Genomic DNA, 15589 nt, shown 5'->3' with positions numbered 1-15589 from the left:
ACAAATTTTTTTTTGCATATATTACTCCTTTAAACCATTATAATAATCTTCGGTTTAAGTGTTATATTTTTATTACGAAAGAAGAAATTGAAGCTTAAGGGTGTTACATTACTTGTCCAAGACCACAGAGCTAATAAATGGGAAAGTCAAATACATAACTTTACTCCTGACTCTTTTCTTATTGGGAAAATTAAACAGTCTACGTTCTTTGAGATTCTCCCTTGCATGCTCTGTTCACTCTGAATCACAGCATTGAGAAGTTTCCAGGAAAGGATACTTGCTGTTTTCTCACATCTCCTAAGGTATCCAAAAAAAAAAAAAGGCTTAAATAAGTAGCAGGAGTGATTTAGGTTAGATATTAACTGGGTGGCTGACGCTGGTGAGACATTGGCAAAGATTACCAAAGGATACTTTGAGATAATTCCCGTCTTGAAAAGTGCTATGGGTTGGATTCCATCCCGGTAGATGCCTGAGGGTGCAGGGAGTAATTCGATGAATGCTTGTTAATTATTTGAAAGCAGGGGACAAATTGGATGACTTCACAGAGTTTCTTCCATTCTCTGATTCTAATAACAAAGATTCTACTGAATGGATTTGTACTACTCAAGAAAGTTGTTCTCCGGTTTTTGGGAATGGGTCTTTTTTTCTTGACCCCCTCATCTTTGATCTCTGGAGAAGGCCTCACTCAGTTCCATTTCATACCCTCAGAGTTAACCAAGGCCTCGGGGGAGAGGTCAGAGATGACCTAACTCACCTGGGGTCCTGAGCTACATCCTGGGCAGTTAGCTTTCTGTAACACTGTTGATTTGATTTCACTTTGCTCTCCAGGGAGATCTGAAGGAGTTGCAATTTTGGCCTGAGATGCAAGGGGACAGCTTCAATTTTCAACCTTTATGGGTCGTCAGTGCTGAAGCATAAAGAAGGGACAAGGTAGCTGGCTGAAGACAGTTAGCCTAGAAGAAAGATACCTAGTGGGGAAAATAAAATTATCTGGGTATTTGTCTAGATGCTGCCGCAGTCATCGATCTGCCTTAGAGCAGCAGTCTGCAGGGTATTTAGACATCCATGTGATTTTACTCATGGCTGAAACTCCCTTCCCTCTCCGACAGAATTGTAAATTGTACACCTTTTAATGACCCTATAAGCAAGACTAATTCTGCTTCCCTGATGTGCTTAATATCTATGCGTTTTAGTTTCCTCTTTATTCAAAAGAAAGAATCGAAACTTCCCACCTCACAGTTGTTAGAGAGCTAAGTAATGAAGCTTTCTGAAAGGTAGCATGCATTCCAAGTACCTTAAAGACCCTTTCAGGAGAATGTTGAAATTAAGGAAAAACTATTGTAGAAGTCATTTAACAAAATGCTTCCTAAAAAATTAAGGTAATGCACCATATGCAAACAAAAGTGGTAATCAGTTAATAAGTAATGTGCATTTGAAACTCAAAAAGATAAAAATAAGAAATTATTATTTTTTTAAAAAGCAAAAGTACTGCCTCTCACCCACATCCTCTTTCTTTCCTTTCCTATTCTTTGAAGCCCCCTTGCTGGTGGCCCTTACTTCCTACACTTTATTTATTTTATTTATTTATTTATTTATTTTTGCTGTGTTGGGTCTTCGTTTCTGTGCGAGGGCTTTCTCTAGTTGCGGCAAGCGGGGGCCACTCTTCATCGCGGTGCACGGGCCTATCCCTATCGCGGCCTCCCTTGTTGTGGAGCACAGGCTCCAGACGTGCAGGCTCAGTAGTTGTGGCTCACGGGCCGAGTTGCTCCGCAGCATGTGGGATCTTCCCAGACCAGGGCTCGAACCCGTGTCCCCTGCATCGGCAGGCAGATTCTCAACCACTGCGCCACCAGGGAAGCCCCACTTCCTACACTTTAATTGACAAGCGAAGAACTGGGTTTAGAGGGGCAGTCACTGAAGCACTGCTTTAGTAAACAGCCCAGCTTTTTCAAAAGGCCAGCACTGTTGACCCGAGTAGAAATCACACTGCTCCTGCCTAGGACATTTAGTTTTTAGAACCACAGACCAGAGAATGCAGAACCGGGGAGGGTACTCAGTGATGAGCCCATCCAACCGACCCTGTAATTGTTCAGATAACAAAACTGAAGCCAGGACAGGTGCTGATTTTTTTTCTCTGTTACATTTCAGAGCTGGAAATTGAAGAATGCAATGAAAAGCAAGGTAAAAAAAAGGCAAGGGTATATACCCATTTATCTCATACCCAGGGGGTGCTTATTTGCAAGTAGACCTGCCTTCAGATGGTCCACTGGGTCTGCAGAGTTTACAGAACAACTAAAGATCCCTCCAAAGCAGGCGTCTCAATAAATACATGGCGTTAAGGCCAAGAGAACTTAGCTTAGCGCTTAGCTGATCCTCATTCTTGGCAGAACTCCCTTCTAAACCCAGATCACTTCACATAAGATTAGAAACTGCCCTCCAAAGATCTGCCTCTTTACCTCTTCAGGGCAGCTGGAGGCTTCTGCTGGCAGCTCTAATCAGTCCAAGATCAGCACTAATCCACAAACCTCAATCACTCTATTTTCAACTCCTCGAGATTGCTTTCTCTCAAATTTAATTGTCTGAATTTTAGCGTCTGTGATAAGAACTCAGGGGTAATATCACACACCTCCAGAATCCTTCCACTGATTACGGACTGTGCCCAGCAAGTGACGAAAGTAGGATTTGGGCAATTAGGAGTGCAGGATTTTCTCGGCCTCGCCAGGATCTTCAGAGAATGTCATGCTGTGCACACTCTCATGGAGCTGGCTTGATTTTGCAATTTTTTTACAGCCTATTGTAATATACGGCCTATCTTGAAGAAGGTCCCTGTCCAAGCATGCTTTGATGTTTTATGAAATAAGTGGCAAAATCCAGGATTTAAACATCAAAAGTAGAAATCCACATTTCTCTGTTTTATTCTGTAAGATTTAACGTGTCAATTATATCTTTAATCACAAAAGAGCATGGTGAACAAAATGTGCTGTTGTGGGATTATGAAAATGCCTTAATGATTTTATATAATTTAAAATCTTTCTACCAAGAAAATTTATTATATTTATAAGTCATGTGTTTTAAAGACGCCCTCCAGGTGTCGTGGGGCTTGTTGGGCCTCCGAGAGGCTTTGTGACACTGGATCTTAGGCACCCCCTCAGCCCCACCGAGGTGGGAAACACTGACTTCCAGGTTTTTGGCTTCCTTGAGGTTTTATGATTCCATGAAAGCGCTAAGCTCGTCATCATTAAAAATGGATCACTAGGGCCTGGGTGATGGTTTTGATATTATAATAGTTTTACTGTTTTAAAACCCCAGATTTGGGACTTCCCTGGTGGTGCAGTGGGTAAGAATCCGCCTGCCAATGCAGGGGACACGGGTTCAAGCCCTGGTCTGGGAAGATCCCACATGCTGTGGAGCAACTGAGCCAGTGCACCACAACTTCTGAGCCTGTGCTCTAGAGCCCGTGAGCCACAACTACTGAACCCGTGTGCCACAACTACTGAAGCCCGCGTGTCTAGAGCCCGTGCTCCGCAACGAGAGAAGCCAGTGCGATGAGAAGCCTGCGCACCGCAACGAAGAGTAGACCCCCACTCGCTGCAACTAGGGAAAGCCCGGGTGCAGCAACGAAGACCCAACTCATCCAAAAATAGATATAAAGAAAAAAAAACAGATTTGGAGCTGGAATGCTTCAAGAAATCTCTACTTGAGGAGCTGAAGACACGACAGGTGGTCCTCCAGGAGGGGTGGGGACTGGCAGTACATTATTGTTACTCACACACCTGTGAGTTCTGCTTCTTTGGTGTTTTCGTCAGCGTGACTAACTAAAATGCTCTTTGTTCTCTGTTCCAGAGTCAGAGAAATCCCTGCCACGTGGCACACAGATGTACAACTCTGGGCAAAGGTTTCCACAAATACCATTTCTTCACTCCAAAGTCCATCTATGTGTATTTCCTGAAATACAGAATGCTGCATGTCTGTCTGCTGGTCTCTTATCCTAGGAGCCTCAGCAGCAGAGGCAGAAGGAGCTCCTATAACTCTGGAGATAAAAGACTGGCTCACACAGGCTGATGCTGCTTAGGGGCACTCACGGACTTTATTTACTGTTCTTTATTCAAACGTACATAGTGTCTGCACTGACAGAGGCAGCCCAGAAAAGAGAAACTGTGTCTATTGTAACTTTTACTTAAGTGGTGTAAATGAAAAGATCATCACCCAAAGATTTGGTGAGATTTCCATTCAGAGAAAGAGAATGAGTTCAAACAAACAAAAGAAGACAAGATCTGGGATTAGGTTTGATGGTCTGAAACATACAAGGAAGAAAATAAAATTTCTGATTCCATATCTGGGAGAAAAATCAGAATTTTCAATGGCTATATTACCCTGCCCCCACCCACCCCTCCCATGAAGAGAGGCAATGGGGAGGTGCTTGAATTCTTTCAGGTCCTATGGTTGTCACTGAGTAATTTGTTTCTTAAGCGTCTCACATAAACATGGCTGAAATAACAGATAAAGCTCATGTGGGTGCCCAACTGGGGGGAGCGCATTTCTAATGTCCAAAGGCCATGTGACAATGCCATCTGAAAAACATGTGACTTGAAGCCAATGCAATGACACTAAACCCACTCTAGTGAGCAATTCTGTGAAAGGCATCCATCTCGGAGCCCAGCCATTAGTGAAACTCAGTATTGTACCACAATCTGACTTACCCCAAGGTCTTACGGCAGAGTCCTGGTATGGTGTTAACCTTTGAATCACCAAATCTGGGAAGGAGCCAGCTGCCTTACAGAACTCCTGAAATTGAAACGCTACCGGAGATGGGAAAGTATGCCTGCCTTAGTAACTCTGATAAGAGGCTCTCGAAAACTGAAAACCACACAATGGCCAACAATGTTTTAGTTTCTGAGAAGTTCCTTGTCTAGTGGGGAAAGCAGATAAAAAAAATAAAAAGCTTAGAAAATAATGCAAGTGTAATAGTAAGGGTAGGTCCAGGGTGCTGTCAGAACACAGAAGGAGGACACCTCATCCAGACAGATGGTAAGGGTCAGGGAAGGCTGTCACTCTGTCTAGTTATAAGAAATTCAGAGTACATTTGATACATCTTGTCTTGAAGATGACACTTGTCCTCCAAGTAAATCAGACTCTCCCCAGAACCGTGCCAGAGGACTTAGCTCTTCTCATAAAAGCTGTATGTATTTATTCATCTGCATCCTTGGCGAACGCAAGAAAGGTCAGAAATGTGTCAATGTTTAGACATAGGCCAGTGCTACTGCTTTTTAACCTATGGTCCACAGCCTTGTCAACCGAGTTACTGAATTAATATTCCTCCCTACGTGCTTTTCTTTAAAAATCCTGTTCTTGGGCTTCCCTGGTGGCGCAGTGGTTGAGAGTCCGCCTGCCAATGCAGGGGTCACAGGTTCGTGCCCCGGTCCAGGAGGATCCCACATGCCGCGGAGCGGCTGGGCCCATGAGCCATGGCCGCTGAGCCTGCACGTCCAGAGCCTGTGCTCCACAACAGGAGAGGCCACAGCAGTGAGAGGCCCGTGTACCCCCCCCCAAAAAAAAAAATCCTGTTCTTTCATGTCTTCCAATCTGAGTGCCTATTTCTCTTTACATGATTTTTAACAAATCTCTACCTAACCACTTAGACAAACTATTTAACTTCATGTGACCTTATTTATTCTGGAAAATAAAAGCATAATTGCCTTAGACAAAATTTTTTTTAGTTTACATTATGCAATACTTCATCTCACTTGATATTTCCTATTTTCCCTTCCCCGTCTTCTGCATACTTCCAGGAGGTCTCCTGAATAGTCCGTGCCCAAGCAGCATAAGCCTAGGAGTTATTTTCAGTATCAGGTCTCTCTATATAACTAAATACCTAGAAACGTTTCTATTTCCTGTAAAGTCATCTGAGTCAGGTGAGCTGAAAATTGGAGAATGGGCTCTATCTGGGCTGCCTGGAGAGCTCAAGGCCCTAAAAGTGAATGTTATCTTCTAGCTGTCTGACAAAGCTGTTTATCATTCCTGGCTTTACATCCAGGACAGGGTCTGACCAGCCTGAATCGTGACAAAATTAGACGCATATTGGAAACTTCGTATCCTTTTCTCTTTTCTCACTGGCAATATTCATGTGTCCATTATTCCTCTGGACTAGAGAGGCCAAACCAGCTCAGGAATGACAAAGGCTGGGCCCTTTCAGTTGCAGGCTGGGGTTACACCACGGGTGTCCTCCGGATGCACTCTCTGTCTTATGGTGGGTCTCTAAGAGTGGAATGATTTGTTGTTCAGTAAGGGCCATACTTAAGGATTTTACCCTGAGTTTGGACACAATGCAGGGTCACGTTAATTACCCTGGAAATGAGAGTGGTGGTAGCCAGTGGAGAGACTATTTTGGAATAAGACGGTAACGTTATCCAAAGCCACTTCCAGTTCTAATATAAATATGCACCAATTGATAGAACATGCAGATTTTTCTCATTAGATCTGCTAATGTAGTTAAATGGACAGAGTTTTTAACAGCTCTGTTGAGATATAACTCGCATACCATACAATTCACCCAATTAAAGCATACAATTCAACAGTTTTTAGAACAGTCACATAATTGTATAGCCATCACCACAATCTAATTTTAGAATATTTTCATCACACCAAAAAGAAATCCTATTATCCATTAGCCATCACCATCCAATGTCCCCATTTCCCTCCCAGGCCTAAGCAACCACTAATCTACTGTCTGTCTCTATAGATTTGCCTATTATAGACATTTCATATAAATAGAATCATATAATATATGGTATTTCGTGACTGGCTTCTTTCATTTATCATAATGTTTTCAAGGTTCCTCCTGTTGTGGCATCTAACAGGGCTTCATTGTTTTATTGCCAAAAAATATTCCATCGTATGAATACACCACTCTTTTTTGATTCATCAGTGGTTGACATTTGGATTATTTCTACTTTTTGGCTATTATGAATAATGAGATTATGCCTCATTATTTACAATAGCTAAGACATGGAAACAATCTAAGTGTCTATCAACAGATGACTAGATGAAGAAGATGTGGCATATATACATACAGTGGAATATCATTTAGCCATAAAAAAGGAGGAAATCCTACCAATGTGACAACATGGATGGACCTTGAGGGCAGCATGCTAAGTGAAATAAGGCAGACAAATACCATACAATCTAACTTATATGTAGAATCTAAAACAAACAAACAAGCAAACTCATAGAAAAAGAGATCAGATTTGTGGTTACCAGAGGTGGGGGGGTGTGTGGATTGGATAAAGGGAGTCAAAAGGTACAAACTTCCAGTTATAAGATAAGTAAGTACTAGGGATGTAATGTACAACATGACTATAGTTAACACTGCTACCTGGTATGTATAAAAGTTAAGAGAGTAAATCCTAAGAGTTCTCATCACAAGGAAAAAAATTTTTTTTATCTTTATCTTTTTTTTTTTGGTATCTATATGAGATGATGGATGTTACCTAAATTATTGTGGTAATCATTTCACAATGTAAGTCAAACCATTATGCTGTGTACCTTAAACTTATATAATGCAGTATGTTAATTATATCTCAATAAAACTGGAAAAAGTGCAGCTATGAACATTCACGTTCAAGTGTTTGCATGGACGTATGTTTTCACCTCTCTTGGGTATATATCTAGGAGTAGAATTGCTGGGTCATATGGTAACTCTACGTTTAACCTGTTAGGAATTGAGAAAACCAGACAAAAATGGGAATTTTTCCTAAGAAAATGTTAAGGACTGGCAATAAAAGGAGATCAAGGTTGGGACTGAAAGGGGCTATCCTCAGCCAGACTGCTCTAAGTCTGATAATCTGGGTATCAAAGGTAGTAACAAAAAATATTTCCTAGGCAACACAGAAAGCAAAACTGCAAGTAAACTTTCCAGTAGTCCTACCATCCCAAGATTTTTTCTGATTCAGACAGGAAGGTAGGTAGATTTTCTATTCTTGTAAATTATTTCTACATGACGTGTCTCAGAAGTACTTCAGGAGGAATTGTGTAGATTTCACTGTCTAGAGTCAGATCTGGATCTTATAAAGTTGTGCTGTCAAGTATGATGGCCATTAGTGACGTGTTATTAGTTAAACTGGATTTTGCAATTAAGTTAATTAAAATAAAATAACATTTAAAATTTAGGTCCTCAGTTGTACTAGCCACACTGCAAGGGTTCAAGAGCCGCATGGGACTCGTGGCTACTGTATCGGGCATTTCCCTCACTGCATAAAGTTCTATCAACAGGATTGCTGTAAAGCACAGGTTCTCAAATGGTGGTGATTTAATACCACCCTCCACCCTCCCAACCCCCCCGCCCCCGCCGCCTCCCTCCACTCCCCTCAAGAAATCTGGCAATGTCTGGAGACATTTTGTTTTTTTCAACTTGGGGAAGGGAAGGTGCTACTGTATCTAGTGGGTAGAGGCAGGGATGCTGCTGAACATCTGTGATGTGCAGGGCAGTCTCCACAATGATTAGCTACCCCAGAACATCAAAAGTTCCAAGGTTGAGAAACCCTGTTCTAAAGCAATGATGTCCAAACCTGGCTAGCTTTTTATCAAAAAATCAAAAGAATCACCTGGTCAGCTTTGTAAAAATTCTACGCCTGAGTCCCATCCCTAAGATTCTGGTTAAGGAAGGCTGAAGAGAATCGAGGAACCTGCGTTGTTCAATAGCTTTCGAAGAGATTCTTATGGTTGGCAAGATTAAGAACTATTGTGTGAAAGCAGACTGACTCTCGGCTCTTAATTCAGAGGAAAATCACCTGGTAAACATTAGCAGTACGTCCAGAATAGAGTAATGGCTCCAAGGCCGTTACCTCTTCTGTTTAATTTCTCCAATTACCTATTTCTCAATTAATGGGGTCATTAAGCACTCAAGACCTGCATTAATGTCCCTCCTCTTTAAAAAAAAATTCTTTCCTTCTGCATAAATCCAGTTTGCAAATGATTACCTCTTGTTAATTATTGTACACTTTCTATTTACAAACAGAACAAATGACCTAGAAAATATTTGGCAGCTCTCTATGGTCACTGGTGTTTGATGAGAAACAGCTGAGCAAACAAGCATGCCAGCCCTGTAGGTAGTATGGCACAGCATATTATTATCCATTCCTCTGCTACCAACTAAATACATGGAAGTAAAATTCATTTTAAGTGCTTTAAAGTTGCATACTTTAAGGTCAATATAATTCTTCTGAACTTAGAAAAGTGTAAAAATGTATTAATTTTAGCTTTAAGGCATTTTTTTCCTTTCCATTTGTCATCACTCTGTAATAAATTACAAAAAGGGAACAGTCCCTGATCTTAAGAAACGTAAAAGGTAGTAGTGGAAAATGCGACATAAACACAAGCATCTGTAAAAAAAAAAAAAAGATGTTAAATTATTTTGAGAGGGTACAAATTTGAGAGGAAGACATCCTGAGAGATCTGGGAAATTTTCATGGAAGTAGCAGCATGTTCACTCATTCAATAAATATTAGCTGGCGCTACCTCATGCTAGGTCCACCATATTAGGAACTGGGGCTAAGTAGGTGCAATCCCTTTATTCACAGAATTTCATTTCCTGGAGACTAATCAGTCAGTCAACAATTTATTGCGTGCCCATGGCCAGCCAAGCATACAGACCAGCAATGATGATTCAAAGTGATCAGTGTTAACATAGTGGAAGGACATGGTGTAATTAATTACTGGCTGGATTCCTATCACATTGAATCCTCCTTTCTAAGCACTGACATTTCTCTGACTTCATTTGCAAGGCCAGTATCATAGGGCACGCACTCACCCTTGGCAATAATTTAACCATGACATTGAATTCACGAGCAGCTATTTAGTAAAACGTTGCAATCATCTAGTGGATCACTAGTGTTAACTCTGGCATCCTCCAAGGAATCAGTTAACAACTGTAACTAAGAAACCACTGACATGATCCTCGGTCTAATACCTTTGAGGAAGTTGTGTGATAGAACTAATAGGTATTGACTGTTGTCTGTAAATCTGGTAGCTACGTCATGTGTGAGATTATTCAGGAATATGATCACTATACAGCACACTTTGTTGGGTGATGTTTAGAGCATGACTGACTTAATCCAACCTCAAAATAATTTTAAATTATAAAACATTTCAAACATATCAAAAGTATAGAAAATAATATAACAGGCACCTACAGGTACTCCCCATAACACCTAAAAGATAATAATATTTTTCTTTTTTTGCCTTCAGTTCCATCTCTGTCATTTTCTCTGGGACACAGATGAAATAAAACACTAAAGATACAGCTAAAATCCCCTTCGCACCCATCCCCCACCCCCCACCCAATTCCTTTAGGCTTCTTTTCTCCCAGGGAAAACTAGTGTCTTAAAGTTGATAAATTAGCATTCTAATTCTTATGAGAATTCTAATTCTAAATAAGAATTAAAAATAAAAATTTTAATTAAAAAATAAAATTTAAATTACAGATTCTTTTCTATGTATGCATGCAAAAAGAATACAGATTGTTTAACATTTACACAAATGTACAATATTGTACATATCCTTTTGAAACTTATTCTAATTCACAGTTATGTTTTCAAGATTTTTAGGTATATGTAGATTCAGTTCATTCATTTTCACTACTGGACAGAAGTACATTCATTCAACCTTATTTGTAGTTCAGGTCTCTTTTCCCCATAATATTTTATATTTGCCTTTCCTTTTTTTTTCTTGATCAGTCCTGCAAGAGGTTGGCTCATAATATTCATTTTTCAAAGACAGGAATTTATCTTTTATTTTATTTGCAGATGACATGATACTATACATAGAAAATCCTAAAGATGCTACCAGAAAACTACTACAGCTATCAATGAATTTGGTAAAGTTGCAGGATATAAAATTAATATACAGAAATCTGTTGCATTTCTATGCACTAAAAATGAATGAGAAATTAAGGACATAATCCCATTTACCATCGCATCAAAAAGAATAAAATACCTAGGACTAAACCTACTTGAGGAGGTAAAAGACCTATACTTGGAAAACTGTAAGACACTGATGAAACTGAAGATGACACAAACAGATGCAAAGATGCACTGTGCTCTTGGACTGGAAGAATTAATATTATTAAAATGATCATACTACCCCAGGTAATCTCCAGACTTCAGACAATACTACAAAGCTACAAAACAGTGTGGTACTGGCACAGACACATAGGTCAATGGAACAGAACAGAAATCCCAGAAATAAACCCACACACTTATGGTCAATTAATCTACAACAAAGGAGGCAAGAATATACAATGGAGAAAAGACGGTCTTTTGAATATGTGGTGCTGCGAAAACTGGACAGCTACTTGTAAAAGAGTGAAATTAGAACATTCTCTAACATCATATACAAAAATACACTCAAAATGGATTAAAGACCTAAATGTAAGACTGGATACTATAAAACTCCCAGAGGGAAACATAGAACACTCTGATAAAAATCACAGCAATACTTTTTTGGATCTGTCTCCTAAAGCAAAGGAAATAAAAGCAAAAATAAACAAATGGGACCTAATTAAACTTAAAAGTTTTTGCACAGCTAAGGAAACCATCAACAAAACAAAAAGACAACCTACTGAATGGGAGAAGATATTTGCAAATGATGTGACTAATAAGGGGTTAATATCCAACATATATAAATAGCTCATACAACTCAAAATCAAAAAAAAAAAAACACCAAAAAACAAACCAAGCCACCCAACCAAAAAATGGGTAGAAGAACTGAACAGACATTTTTCCAAAGAGGAAGTGGAGATGGCCAACAAGCACATGAAAAGATGCTCAGCATCACTAGTTGAGCATCTTTATCTCCTCAGACCTGTCAGAATGGCTATCATCAAAAAGAACACCAATAACAAATGTTGGTGAGACAATGGAGGAAAGGAAACCCTCTTACACTATTGGTAGGGATGTAAATTAGTGCAGCCACTGTAAAAAACAATAGGGAGATTTTTCCAAAAACTAAAATTAGAACTACCATATGACCCAGCAATTCCATTCTTAGGTGTATATCTGAAAAAAACAAAAACACTAGTAATTCGAAAAGATACATGCACCCCAATGTTCACAGCAGCACTGTTTACAATTACCAAGGTATGGAAGCAACTTAAGTGTCCATCAACAGAGTAACCGATAAAGAAGATGTAATGTATATAATGGAATACTACTCAGACATAAAAAAGAATGAAATTTTGCTATTTGTAGCCACATGGATGGACTTTGGAGGGCATTATGCTAAGCGAAATAAGTCAGACAGAAAGACAAATACTGAATGATACCACATGTGGATTCTAAAAACATACAACAAACTAGTGAATATTACAGAAGTAGACTCACAGATATAGAGAACAAACTAGTGGTTACCTGTGTGGGGGGGTGGGGGGAGGGATAATATAGGGGTGAGAGTGGGAGGTACTAACTATTGGGTGTAAGACAGGTTCAACCACATACTGTACAACATGGGGAACTGAGCCAATATTATGTAATAACTGTAAATGGAAAGTAATCTTTAAAAATGTATAAAAAAGTAAAAAAAATTAAAATTAAAAAAGATAATTCTTTTAATAGATTTTAATTTCATTCTTACCTATGCCCCTCTTCTTTTATGTTTACACTGCCAACAGTTCTAATCTACATAATCATTAAATTTGTTTAGTTTCCACTTTTATTTTGAGGAATCTTCAATTACTTCACAGATATAGCATCAGCAATTATTTAAATTTATGCTAATTGCTTAATTAGAAGAGATTCGTTTCCTTCTCATTCTTCTGATCACAAATTCTGTTGGCTAAAGCAAATCAAACCATAAGGCCAGCCCAAATTTAAAGGGAAGGGAAATAAACTCCTCCATTCAGTTGTAAGATCTGCAGAGTCATTTTGCATTTTAACCCTTTTGGTACCTACCCACCCTCAGAAAATCAATGAAATCAATAGTGTGTCTTAAAATTGATGGTGTCTTAGAAGTGAGTTTGCTACATATACAGTAATGTCATCTTAGCTCAAGATGTGGCACATATATACAATGGAATATTACTCAGCCATAAAAAGAAACGAAATTGAGCTATTTGTAATGAGGTGGATAGACCTAGAGTCTGTCCTACAGAGTGAAGTAAGTCAGAAAGAGAAAGACAAATACCGTATGCTAACACATATATATGGAATTTAAGAAAAAAAAATGTCATGAAGAACGTAGGGGTAAGACAGGAATAAAGACACAGACCTACTAGAGAACGGACTTGAGGATATGGGGAGGGGGAAGGGTGAGCTGTGACAAAGCGAGAGAGAGGCATGGACATATATACACTACCAAACGTAAGGTAGATAGCTAGTGGGAAGCAGCCGCATAGCACAGGGAGATCAGCTCGGTGCTTTGTGACCGCCTGGAGGGGTGGGATAGGGAGGGTGGGAGGGAGGGAGGGATACGCAAGAGGGAAGAGATATGGGAACATATGTATATGTATAACTGATTCACTTTGTTATAAAGCAGAAACTAACACACCATTGTAAAGCAATTTTTTACCCCAATAAAGATGTTAAAACAAACAAACAAACAAAACATCATGCTCTGTCCTCTGTAATCAGGTCCCTGCTGCCCTTAGGCTGTGTCTCTGAACACGCTTCTCAATTTACCACCACATATCACTGATTTGAGTTCTCTGTGCATTTCATGTTATTTTTCTCTTCTTTGCCTTGGTCTATATTATCCTGACATGCCACCATGTCCTCTGTCTCCGCCTGGCCAACTCCTCCTCATCCTTAAAGTCTTAATTCAGTGTCACCTCCTGGAGTTTAGGAGGAGAAAAAGAATTGGAGTTTTCAGGAAATATGATGAAAAGGGACTTGAAGGCTATGAGGATGGAGCTGGATGCCAGAATGAAGGAGAGCTGTGCTGGCAAATGGCAAAGGGCCGGGTGGAAAGGAAAGGAAGCTAGGGCTGTGATGGCAGGATGAAGCCTGGGTTTTGGAGAAGGAACAGGACAGGGAGCTCCAAAGGAGGTTGGGGAGAAGAAGAATGTGGGCTTATGTGGGAAGTCTTAGCCTTCTAGTTGCCCAGGAGGATGCCACGCTGAACCAGGATCGTGTTTCTGGGACCTGAGAGCAGATATAAGGAAATGGGAGCAAATGGTGCTCTTCTATTTAGTACTTAAAATTGTCTAGTGTAACGTAGCTTGTGATACATATGCCATTTTGGGAAAACATTTCAACAATATCGTGTTTAACAGCTACAAAGTAATCCGCTGTATGATCTGAATTCCTTATTGTTGAACCTTTACGTTGTTTCTAGTTCACATTATTATAAGCAAAGCCGTATGGAATGTCCCTGCAGCTAGATTTTTGCTCATAGCCACAATAATTTTTTTAAGAGACATGACTAGGGGTGGGAGAGTGGTTCTGGGAAAGGGGAATGCCAGGGCAAAGGATATAAACACTTTTAAAGCTTTGGATATGTAGTTTTTGAATTGCTCCAGTTAACACTTCTACCACAAGTATATGACAGTACCTGCTCACTAACACTGTGTATTTGAAAAAAAAAGAGGTCAGGTTTAATTGCATCTTAAGTAGAAAAGATATCTTACCTTAGGAAGCGACAGAATGACTGCAGCTGTACAGGCACCGAGAGTGAGATCACAAACAAGTTTGTGCTGCCTCCTGGTGGCACCTAACAAACCAGCATGACAGAAAACCCAGTTAACCTGAAAGGAGACTATCTGAACAAGTTGTCAAGAGTTAATTTATTTAACGCTGAAGTCCTAGAAAGTGGGTAGCAGAAACACAGAAAAAATGGACCTGACTTTAGGATACAGGAGGATATGGGAAAAACTAGGGGAAAAATATTCTTACCCACAGTATAGCACATGGCATGACATGCATGATATACTTAGAGATGATTTACTAAACTTAATGATAACAAAAGAAAATTAATGTTCAAATGGCGTGTTCTGAGGAGGGATCACGTGAAGCTTCCATGAAGGGGGTGATGGAAATGACTATATTTTATAGATTTTATATTTGCTTTTCCTACAAGATGGTGAAGGCAATGAGGCACAAAAATTTAAGAGACTTGCCCAGTTCACAGTCTTCTAGAGTAATTGTTTCACTGAAAAGAACACTCTTAATAGTAGCTATGTACTCTGGATCTTAGACTGGTTTAGTGAAGCTGGGTTATTTTTACTTTTGTATGCTTCCTATGTCCAAAACACTGTGCTCCCTATTAAGGACAAAAGAGGAAAGGAAAAGGGAAAGAGGTGCAACAACAAATGACACAGTTGTGGCCCTAATAGGAGCTGTTAATTCACTGCTGTTTTCTAGAGTTCCATTTTCTGCTCTGCTTACGTGTTCCAGGTAATCTCATCTACTCCCAGGACTGCAAATACCACCTGCACAGTAATGTATTTGTTCATTCAACCTTTCACTTAAAGATTCACTGAGGAAAAACAATACATTCAGTATTATTTCTATGAGACTTGATGTTGTAGGAGAAACAGACATCAGTAGTCATACAAATAAATATGTATTTACAGATTATAGTTAGTAAGGGAAAAAGTCCAGGT

Source organism: Lagenorhynchus albirostris, chromosome 13, assembly GCF_949774975.1.
Source record: "Lagenorhynchus albirostris chromosome 13, mLagAlb1.1, whole genome shotgun sequence".
Lineage (NCBI taxonomy): Eukaryota > Metazoa > Chordata > Mammalia > Artiodactyla > Delphinidae > Lagenorhynchus > Lagenorhynchus albirostris.
This window is presented reverse-complemented; position numbering follows the sequence as displayed.